Below are 11,793 nucleotides of genomic sequence, written 5' to 3'. Positions count from 1 at the left end.
GCCTGATTTTTCTAATACGGTTGTATTGTTTTTCAGGTCTTCAGGTTCCTGCTGGTCCTGGCGGTCCGTCGGCGCGATCCCACCGTTGCCACCAAATTGTTGTGTGCCTCGAGCAAGGCACTGGGGTTGCGCCGAATTAAGGATGAGGATCCTCGGGTCGTGCAGGACTTCGTAGGAAGTTAGGAGTGTTGTACTCTTTTCTTTCTCTTAAAATACACTTTTATTTCTGATTAAATTTGGTTTCACTTTATTTCTCGACCTTTCTTTAAATATATATATATATATATATATATATATATATATATTCGCGTAACATTCGATGTTTGGCTAACGAGCGTTTATTAGTAATTCTCTTAATGATTCAGATTTTTTATTAGTGAGTCTCGTCCTGATGTTCCGAATTCTTATTAGCGACCACGTCTTGATGTTTAGGAATTGTATTCGAGACTGCCTTCGCGGGCGGGCTCTCCGTCTTATATCTTCTTTTGTTCTTTGATTTTCAACGGGCGAGGCCCTTGGAAACAAGTCCCCGATTGGTTAATAATATTCACGCGTTTTTGGTCTAAATGCAAGCGAAGCAGGTCGAAGTCCCTGGCCTTCGCTTGCAGCTCGCGATTTCCGTGCTTCGTGCGTGTTTCGCTGCGTTAGCGTTTTCGTTCGACGAGCGCTTGGCTAGAGCGCTCGTTTATAAGTAAAAATGTTTTATAATATTCTTATTCCTAATAATTACTGGTTATAGTTCGGGCTATAACACATTAATAAATTAGAATTTCGAGTTTGGCTAATTTTCAAGAATATATATTTTTTATAATAAAGATTTTAGGTTTATTAAACGTTAATTGCAAAGAATTAACCTAATATATATATATACTTAATAATATAAATACTACGATCAAAAAGAATAAAATAAAATTAGTACATTTGAAGGTACAAAATAAGAAAAATTACAAAATGTACAAGTTGCGTAAAATGCGTTCTCGCAAAATTTTATATAACGTTTCAAAAGAATACAAACGAAAACTAGAACGTTCAATTCGTGCTTCACATCAAGAAATAATAAACGAAAGATCTGATCTTGCAAAGATAAACGAAAAATCTGTGAAAAGGAACAATATTACTAAATTGAATGATCCGCCTAATTTTTCTGTAATGCAAGAATTTGAAACTGTAAATCTTGACGATTCCTCTGTAACAAATTGTAATATAACTGATCAATTTGATAGTTTAAATAATACTTCAGATCTGACAACTGCTGTGAACGAGAATCTGAAGAAGTCTGAAGACATTACCGAAGAATTTTTAATTCTTAAAGAAATAAGTTTCAAGGAACAACTGGCTTCTGTCTTTGTAAAAACAAATATTACTCATGTCCAAGCCAAAGAGATTTTAAAACTTCTTAAAACTCATCCTTGTTTTTTAAATCTTCCGAGCGATCCAAGAACAATTTTAAATTCTTCTCGCACATCATGTTGTATTAATGAAATTGCTGGAGGGCATTATTTGCATTATTTGAAGAGGGAATTAAATCAATTCTAGAAAAAACTTCTTTGGATATGATTCCTAATAATCTGGAAATTGATTTTCATATAGATGGTGTATCTTTATATAATGTAAGTCATATTCAATTGTATCCTATACAAATTAGAATCGCTAATCTTGATCAAAGTAAGCCAGAAGTCGTAGGTATTTGGAAAGGATTGTCGAAACCTACAAGTGCGGTAGATCTATTAAAACCATTTGTTGATGATGTATTAAAAATTAAAAATAATGGAATTATTGTTAATGGAAGAAAGCTAACGTTCTGTCTTCGTTGTTTTATTGCTGATGCTGTGGCCCGAGCTTTTATATTAGGTCATCAAGGTCACAAATCTAGAGCACCATGTTCGAAATGTTGGATCACAGGAGAAAGTATTCGTCAAGGTGTCATGGTATATAGCGGTATTGAGAATAGATTGAGAACAAATGAGGAATACAATATATGTTTAGATGGCGAGCATCATCACGAAAGCGAATCTTCTATGGCACGTCTTTCAATGGATTTGGTAAAACAAACTGTATTTGATTACATGCATTTAGTTTGTATCGGTAATGGAAAAAATATTTCTTGCTGTTATTGATGGAAAATACGCTTCCTCTGCAAAACTCTCATCTTCTTCAATAAAAATTATTTCTAATAGATTAGAGCTTGCCAAACAATTATGTCCCAGGGAGTTTGCAAGAAAATCGATTAATATATCCAAACATCGTTCATTCAAAGCTACAGAATATCGTCAAATTCTATTGTATACTGATCCTGTTATTTTCCTTGAACTCATGAATGAAGCCATGACATTTTCTATTATTACATTCTGCAATTCGCATTTTAGTAGATGTTATTTCTTGTAGGAATACAATAATGATTGATAAGGCGGAAATGATGTTAAAAATTTTTGTTAAAAGAGCTGCAGAACATTATGGTGTGGAATTTCTTTCATACAACATTCATGGTTTGTTACATTTGTCTGATGATGTAAGAAATTATGGTCCTTTAGATTCTTTTTCGGCCTTTCCGTATGAAAACAATATGACATATTTTAGAAAAATGTGCAGAAAGCCAAACCAGCATTTGCAACAGATAGCTAATAGGCGTTGTGAAGAAAAAAAAATACGTAGCACTTATTCTTTAGTTAAAAATTCCGTAGAAGTTTCAGGTGTACGTAAGAATAGATCCATATTAAAAATTGGTTCTAAATGCTATTTTCAATATCGCAATTTACTTTACAAAAAATTTTTTTTATCATTAAATGGAAGAGATGATACATTAATTCTCGAAGATTCAAGTATTTGCATTCTTCAAAATATTATAAAAGATGATCAGAAATATTATTTAATAGTAAAAAAATTTAATAAAATAGAAAATTTCTTTCACACTTTAGTGCAATCTTCTGAAATAGGAATTTTTCAGTGTTCATTACTTTCTGATGAGTTGATAATAAATCTCGATCAAGTTGTTGGTAAATGTTTCAAACTTCTTCTTTGTGACAACATAAATCAAACTCGAAATTCTGATTATATAGTTGCAACAATTTTATCTTCTTGTCATTAATATTATATATAATTTTCCTTCGTTAGTATCCTCGAAATGAATAAAAAAAATTCTCGTCTGATAGGGACAATTGAAAAAAAGCAAAGTATGACAAACTTGATTAATGATTTGGGTAACACAAGTTACATGTTTGGAGCACAAAATGCAGAAAGTGACATGACGTCACAATCATCATCTCATTCTCCATCTATATTTCGTTTTAATTCATCTATAAAAAAATTAACTAATAAATTACAATTAACAAAACGACAAGGAGATGAAATAGCTGATCGAAACGCTTTGAGATTAGTGCAATATGAACCAAAATATAATCACGATAGAACAATTTCTCAGTCTAAATTTAAAACAATTAATAATCAGAAAGATATTTTATTGGAAAAGTAGACATCACAAGTAAAAAAAATAAATATCTTAATAAATTATATTACAAATTATATTATAAATTATATTACTAATTATGTGTTTAATTAAAGCTATTTTATGATTTTTTCCAGTATTGCAGAAATACAGAAATAAATAATAAAAAATCTTCAATTAGAAGCCCTAATATAAAACAGTTATATAATAAAAAGCAACTTGTAAATAATCCCGCCTCAACACTAAAGAATACATCATCGGATACTTTGACTTCAACTAACAGAAGCTCTTCATGTATAGTAAAACAATACACCCCAAAACAACTTTTTAATAAAACCTCAACACCCCAATGTTCTTCGGATAATTTAAATATTTCAACAATGTTACGAAATATTATTAATATTTGTTAAGAATCATTTCAGTAAGTAACATTAAATATAAAAATTAAAAAACAATATGTAACATTTATACAATTAATATTTAATAATAAATATTTAATAATTAATATTACAATTATACAATTAAATATTTAATAATTACGTTTAATATTTTAATTATATATTTAGTGTATCATAATTATTATTTCATATTTTATTATTTACATAATATATAATTTACTTTTTAATTCTTGTTTATTATTTTTGCAGAAAAGTGAATCAACGCCTAGATATAATAGAACAGAAACAAAAGTATTTTTTAACAGCAAAAGTTGTTAATATTCTTTAATATATATTTCTTACATTATATGATTATTATTATATTTACAGTGCAAACCATACGATGTTGATGCAATTAACCAAATCCAGAAATAGAAGAGTACAAAAAATGCCTGAATGTATTCCTTTCAAATCCATTGACAATTTTTTAAAGTTTGATAACGTTGAAAGTGAAATATATGATGAAGTTGTAAGTATCTAAATTAATAAGTTTTATTTTGTTAATATGAAAATGTAAATCATTTTTCTAATCAAAAAGCTACATTTGCTAGTTTATAACAGTATAAGAAATAAATAGATAAATAAATAAATAAATAAATAAAAAAGAATAATAGAATATAGAATTTTTTAATCACAAAGTATTTATATTTACTTTTAGGTTGATTATTTTACTTATTTGGGTGGATTAAACCCCACTGACTGCGCTGCCATTTATTTTAAGAATGCCTTTGATAATGTAGAAGAAATTTCGGTACATATGACCTGGCATGGTACAAAACACTTGAAATCTTTAAAAAATACTCGTTTTGCACAGGCTTGTGAAGGTAAATATATTATTAAATAAAATATTTTATATATGTATTATTAATTAAAAATTTATATTATAAAATAAAATATATTTGTAGACGCTATTAGTAATAATACACACTTTCGCTGAAGCGGGAATTGAACCCGCGTCTTTCGCTTGCCGGGCGACTGCTCTTACCTAACTATCTAAATACTGAGAGCCGATAAAAATATTTCTTAATTTATATTCGCGTCTGAGCCTAATTCATGGCGCTATTTATTAACATCCACTATAAGGCAAATGAAAAATATAGAATCGAAAGGGTCTGAATAGCTTAGTAGTAAGAGCAGTCGCCCGGCAAGCGAAAGACGCGGGTTCAATTCCCGCTTCAGCGACTTTTCGGACCAATATTTTTCTCGCCTATTTTCCCGTTGTAAAGTTCGAGGATTATTAATTGATGGAACTTAGTAATCTCAAACCAAGAGATACCGTTCCGAAAAATTAAAATTAGAATTAATTTTCGTGCTTGGCTCTATTGGCCGAATTTAAGAATCACATTTAGTTATTAAATACTGAGAGTCAATCTGGTATATATATATATATATATATATATTCTATATCTCTAAAATCAGCGAATTTCACTTACTTGCAAAATAAAAAATTGAAGACCATATCAACGATATTACCATATCAACGAAATTAATTTTCATTCCGATATTTCATTCCGTTACAAATTTCAATTGTTACTCCAACTAATACATAGAACCATAGAACATAGAACATAGGCCGGCATTCTAAGTAGATTAGTACACCTAATTTACACATACAGACTGTTTCGCACTTTCACCACACGAGGTCTCCAAAGTCAATTTGAGATTTCCTAAGAATACTAGCCATAGAATATAAATTGCTTCTTTCAAGATCGCCGTACTCAAAAAAATTTTAACTGAACAAATGAAGATAGCCTAATTCGCTTATTATGCTTATTGGGTGCGTTCAGAAAACACAACTGTTGTGTAACCGTTTAGTGATCGCTCACTGAGCAAAATCCTATGTCCGAACAATCTTCTGAACGCTTTTTTCTCTTCTGCACATATCGAGGTTGAGAGCGGCGAGGTTAAGGCGGCTATTTTAAAGATGATTCTTTTCTTTTAAATAATTTTACATAATAGGTGTGTTCTTTATAGCTAAACCTTAATCTGTAAATTGATTTATAATGTAATTTGTAATCTTTTTTCAGTAAATTATCTCAACAAAATATATTTATTTCTACAATAATATTTATCTACTCAACATTTTCATAATTTATAATTTGTAATTGTTTAATATATCAAACTGTTTGTCGGCTTCAGAAGTTCACATTACTGGATGTAAGAAATGGATATGAACAATTTCATAATTGCTCTATTAGATGATGACAATCTTATAGAAAGACATATTATAAGATATATGATTGAAGAATTAGAAGAACCAGTATTACATAATTTTCATGTAGGAAGACGTGGTATACGTCCAAAAAATGAAAATTATTATGAGCACATAGTTCCCTTATATAATAATTTAATATTCAAAGGGATGTTCTTCCAAATGGGGCACACCTCCGATGGGGTCCAATTTTTTCAGGTGACTTTAGGAGATCATATTAAAGTCAGCTATCAAGATCTAAACCGTGGCTTTTCAATAATTCAAAAGTTATAAACAAAAATATCACTAAAAATTATTAAAATCGATATAAGAAGATTAAGCCTCAATGATCTTGACCTTGACATATGTTGTCAAGATTACTATGTTCTGACTAACATTCAAAAAGTTTTAGACGTCGCTCATTGTTTAGAAAGAGTTACGAACAAAAATGATTCATAAAAAACTGTAATTCTTAATCTTTGAAAGAAAATTTGGAAAACTTCCGAAAAGGGCATACCTCCGATTTTTTTGAAACTATGTATACTTACGTATATTGACGTGCTGATTACGAATATGATAGTGAAAATTGGCGCAACTTTTATTTTCATGGTGAAAACCATAAAAAATCGTCAAAAATTGACGTTTTTTGAATTTATTTTATCAAATACTGGAATTCAAAAGTATGTACAAACACAGATACGTAGTCCCGTTATACGTAGAAAACTACAAAGGCTGACAGTATTGCGTAGAAGTCCCAATATATGGCCTCGCTTTGCGTGGAAAGTTGCAAACCCATGTGGAATCGTATATGGATACGACAATAAGGAGCCAGGGGCTCCGCCGGGTGGGGGAGAGGCTCTGCCCCTCCCCCTGCACTCCCACCCCACTCAAAAACTAATCCAATCCAATCCATGTCCGCAGTACTGCATAGAAGTTCCAATATATGGCCTCGCTTTGCATGGAAAGTTGTAAACCCATGTGGAACCTCGCTTCGCGTGGAAAAGTGTATGCGTGGACACAATGGGTTCCGCCCCCCTGTGGGGGGCTCCACTATAAAAAAACTAGACACATAGGTTCGGGTTGAACCTCGCTTCGCGTGGAAAGTTGCAAATCCATGTGGAACCTCGCTTCGCGTGGAAAGTGTATGCGCGGACACAGTGGGTTCCGCCCCCCTGCGAGGGACATGTGAAACCTTGCTTCGCGTCCAAAGTTGCAAACACATGTTCGATTTACTAAACATAAATAAATGAATAAATAAATGGATAAATTAATAGTAATCTTGGCAATATACATATATGTCAAAGTCAAGATCATTAAGGGTTGATTTTCTTAAATCTATTAATGATTTTAACAATTTTTAGTGATATTTTTGTTTATAACTTTTGAATTATTGAAAAGCCACGGTTTAGACCTTGATAGCTGACTTTGATATGATCTGAAGTCACTTGAAAAAATTGGATCCCATCGGAGGTGTGCCCCATTTGGAAGAACAGCCATCAAAATCGTCACATAGAATTAAAAAAAAAGTTTTATTTACAATTTGGATTCTGGCTAAACAAGAGAGCTATTTATCAGTAGGAGACAGATTTGGGCTTGCCAAAAGTACAGGCCATAATGTTTTAAAGGAGACTGTGACCGTCATTACTCAATTGATGCCCAATTATATTATATGGCCAAACAGGGAAACATGCGAGGCCTCATCTATTGTAAATAATAAAAAAAATAAAAATAAAAATTTTTTTAAAAATAAATATTTAAAAATATTTTTCATTAGTATTATTTTTTAAATACTAAATACAATGTGATATTTTTAGATTTTTCAAAACGTTTACATGGTTTCCCAGGTATTGTAGGTGCAATAGATGGGTGTCATATAGCATGTAAGGCACCCCCTCATAATGCTAATGATTTTTATAACAGAAAAGGTTTTTCCTCTATTATTTTACAAGGTGTTTAGGACGAATTTACACCTTGGCAGAAAAGTAGAAGTCAATCAGAACTCGCACTGATAGTAAGCAGACTAGAAAGCAGAAATTGTTGACTTATCAACGCGAATTTTAATTGGCTTCTGCTTTCTATTTTTCTGCTAAAATGTGAATTTACCTTTAGAATATCAACAATTTAATTGGTATTTATCATTAATTTTTTTGAGTTTTATTTATATGTTTTATATTTTTATATCACATTGTAAAAAATATTTTTATTATTGTAGGTATATGTGATGAGAATGCACGTTTTCTTAATGTTTATATAGGATTACCAGGACGCATGCATGATGCCCGTGTTTTTAGATATAGTGAGATATATGCACAATTGACAAATATACAAAATCCATTATTGCCACCTCATTTATATCTAATTGGAGATGCTGCTTATCCTTTGCTGCATAATTTAATGACACTTTATAGAGACACTGGACATTTAAGTAGAGCTCAAATAGCTTTCAATATTAAATTATCATCTATTAGAATATAATTGAGAGAGCTTTTGGCCTTCTAAAAGGAAAATTTCGGAGGCTGTTCTTTTTAGACATAAGCGATTTTGATCTCGACAATAAAATAATTGCAGCTGCATGTATTTTACACAATTATATTATTAATAGAGGAGAAGTAGCTTTTGAAGATGAAGTAGAAAACGAGTTAATGGCAAATAATGTGGAATTGAATGAACAGGATGATGTACATGATTCTGCGGTTATAAAAAGAGATAACATAATGTATTCATTTAGATAAAATAAATACTTTATTATATACGTACATTACGTATATATATACCTATAGAAACTATATCACATATAATCACATAATTATCTATAACTATCCATATCTAAGTATCTATAATTATCTGTATCACATATAAGTATTTATAATTATCTGTATCACATATAATTTTTTAACAATATAATTATTTTATTTAAAATTTATGAAATAAAATTTAAATAAAATTATGAAAAATAAAATTTAAAACAAAAAAAAACAAGGAATCAAAGAAACTCAAACAAAAATCTATCTTTTTTTTCCTTGCAATAAATTTTTTGCAGTCTTCAAATTGACTCTTAACGTAGAAGTAGTTGTTTTATGAGATCGTTTCTTTTTTGTTGTACTTTATTACTCTCATCTAACGATTCTTTTAAGCGATTAATTGTTTCTATTCTTTGCTCTTCTATTGCTAATTGTTTTTTCTCATATTATGTAAAGTTTCATTTCTATTAGTATTGGAAGTAGATTTACAGTTGGATGTTCTTGATGACGTACGTGATTCAGATGATTCGGATGATGATGGACCAAGATCATTTACTGATGATATTGTTAGAAAAGTATTGTCTTCCAGACAGCCAAGTCTGTCAGATTTTGCCAAATGTTTGTTATAAATTTTTGTGAGCAGAATGGCTACAAATTTAGTACAAAGTCTGTTAATTTTGATTACGTAGACAGACTGTTAGCAGAATTATAACAAATTCTGCAGACATAACCTGACAACAGATAGGTGGCAAAAATCGAACAGATCTGTCAACAAAACTGATGACAAATTGGCGATAGAAATCGAACAGATCTGTCAAATACAATCTGACAGCAGATTGGCGGCAGAAATTGAGCAGATCTGCACAATATAATTTGATGGCAGATTGGCGGCAGAAATCGAGCAGATCTGTCAACAAAACTGATCACAAATTGGCGAAAAAAATCGAACAGATCTGTCAAACACGATTTAATGACAAATTGGCAGCAGAAGTCGAGCAGATCTGTCGTAATTATTTAATGACTTAATTTGATGTATCGAACTGTTTATAAATAATAATATTATAAAATATATTTAAATAATAATATTAAATAATAATATTAAATAAATAATATATATTAAAAGTTTTTCAATATTATATATATAAAACATTTACAATTTTTAAACTGCGTTTCAAAATTATTTGATATACAGGGTTTGTCAAAAGTGTGGAAACCCCTAAATAATTTTTGTAAAAATGAACATATCAAAAAACGGTAAAACACGTATTTTGATTTATCAAAAAAGCTACTCTATGACATGGATACCGATCATCCCCCATCCCCTGGTACGCGGGGGTAAGAGGAGGGTTGAAAATTTTAAATTGGTCGAGTGGGGGCTCGTTTGAAAGGTCTTTTCATAACAAACACACCCTTAAAATTTTAAGTCGCTACGACCCCCTCATTCAAAATGGCGGCCGTTCAAATTTCGAAATTTCATGCACTTACAAGGGGAGGTCGCGGTTGACTCTTCACCGATTTTGATCTCCTTTGGTATGGTGAATCTACATCGAAAAAAAGTTACTCCGTGTTCGAGCTTTTCGTCCAATGCGCCTTGTAAAAAAAATTGTTTTTTTCCCGAAGTTTAGAGTAATTGTCAGGTTCGTTACGAGGCCTAAAGAAAGACACACTTTCGATCGGTGCCGCTAGTGCAACGGCAGAGCACAAGAATAGTAATCTGGGATCCCAGGTTCAGAACTTTGGGCTGTCATAATTTTTCTTTTTTTTTTTAATAACGTATTATTTATTATGATAAATAAATATTCGGCATATTTTTATCGTTAGTTATGCATATATCTCTTTATATATTTAAAATTAATAAAATGATCGTAATATAAATAAAATATTTTTATAGAGAAATATTTTTAGAAATATTTTTACTTTTTAAAGATTTATACATTTTTTCAAATTTTCTTTAATCTAATAATGTTAGAATACACACTTTTCATAGCTTTACAAAATTCGGATTTTCTACCTGCTGTGAACCGCTGGATGAAACCGCTGGTTGTGAAAGTGTAAGGAACGTTGGAGGGAGAGGAGAGGGTCGTCTGATCCTGTCTACTAATAAGGGTTCTAGAAGGTCGGTTAGAAAATATCTTACTTATATATTTATGACATATTTATTACATATTGAAGCAAAAAATAATAATGAGTAATAAATTAAATTTTGTAAAGCTACGAAAAGTGTGTATTCTAACATTATTAGATTAAAGAAAATTTGAAAAAATGTATAAATCTTTAAAAAGTAAAAATATTTCTAAAAATATTTCTCTATAAAAATATTTTATTTATATTACGATCATTTTATTAATTTTAAATATATAAAGAGATATATGCATAACTAACGATAAAAATATGCCGAAAATTTATTTATCATAATAAATAATACGTTATTAAAAAAAAAAAAAAAAAAATTATGACAGCCCAAAGTTCTGAACCTGGGATCCCGGGATTACTATTCTTGTGCTCTGTCGCTGCACTAGCGGCACCGATCGAAAGTTTGTCTTTCTTTAGGCCTCGTAACGAACCTGACAATTTCTCTAAACTTCGGGAAAAAAAAATTTTTTTTTACAAGGCGCATTGGACGAAAAGCTCGAACACGGAGCAACTTTTTTTCGATGTAGATTCACCATACCAAAGGAGATCAAAATCGGTGAAGAGTCAACCGCGACCTCCCCTTGTTAGTGTTATCCAGGATCAACTGCGTGGAAGTGGCATGAATTTGATCCCTTGTGTGTGTGTGTGTGCGCGCGCGTGTGGCTAAACAAGTGTGAATGTGTACATAGTGGTGATAGGTTGCAGAACAGACGATTGAAAACTGTTATCTCTCTTTAATGATTCAAAACCTTTTACTCCGTGTTTCAAAATAAATTTTACTCAGTGTGTTAAAGTAAATGCTGAAAGTGGCTGCCATTTACTTAGTACTCTGCGTTGATACCACTGCTT

The 11,793-nt window shown here is 30.8% G+C and overlaps 1 pseudogene; it reads left to right on the top strand.

Moving 5' to 3' along the window:
- The first annotated feature begins 1,149 nt into the window (after positions 1–1,149).
- Positions 1,150–8,802, top strand: LOC145934285 (uncharacterized; annotated as a pseudogene).
- The last annotated feature ends 2,991 nt before the right edge of the window (positions 8,803–11,793 follow it).

This window comes from Prenolepis imparis, unplaced genomic scaffold (assembly GCF_030444845.1).
Source record: "Prenolepis imparis isolate NDT839.2.m4 unplaced genomic scaffold, iyPreImpa1.0 SCAF_3, whole genome shotgun sequence".
NCBI lineage: Eukaryota > Metazoa > Arthropoda > Insecta > Hymenoptera > Formicidae > Prenolepis > Prenolepis imparis.
This window is presented reverse-complemented; position numbering and strand designations above follow the sequence as displayed.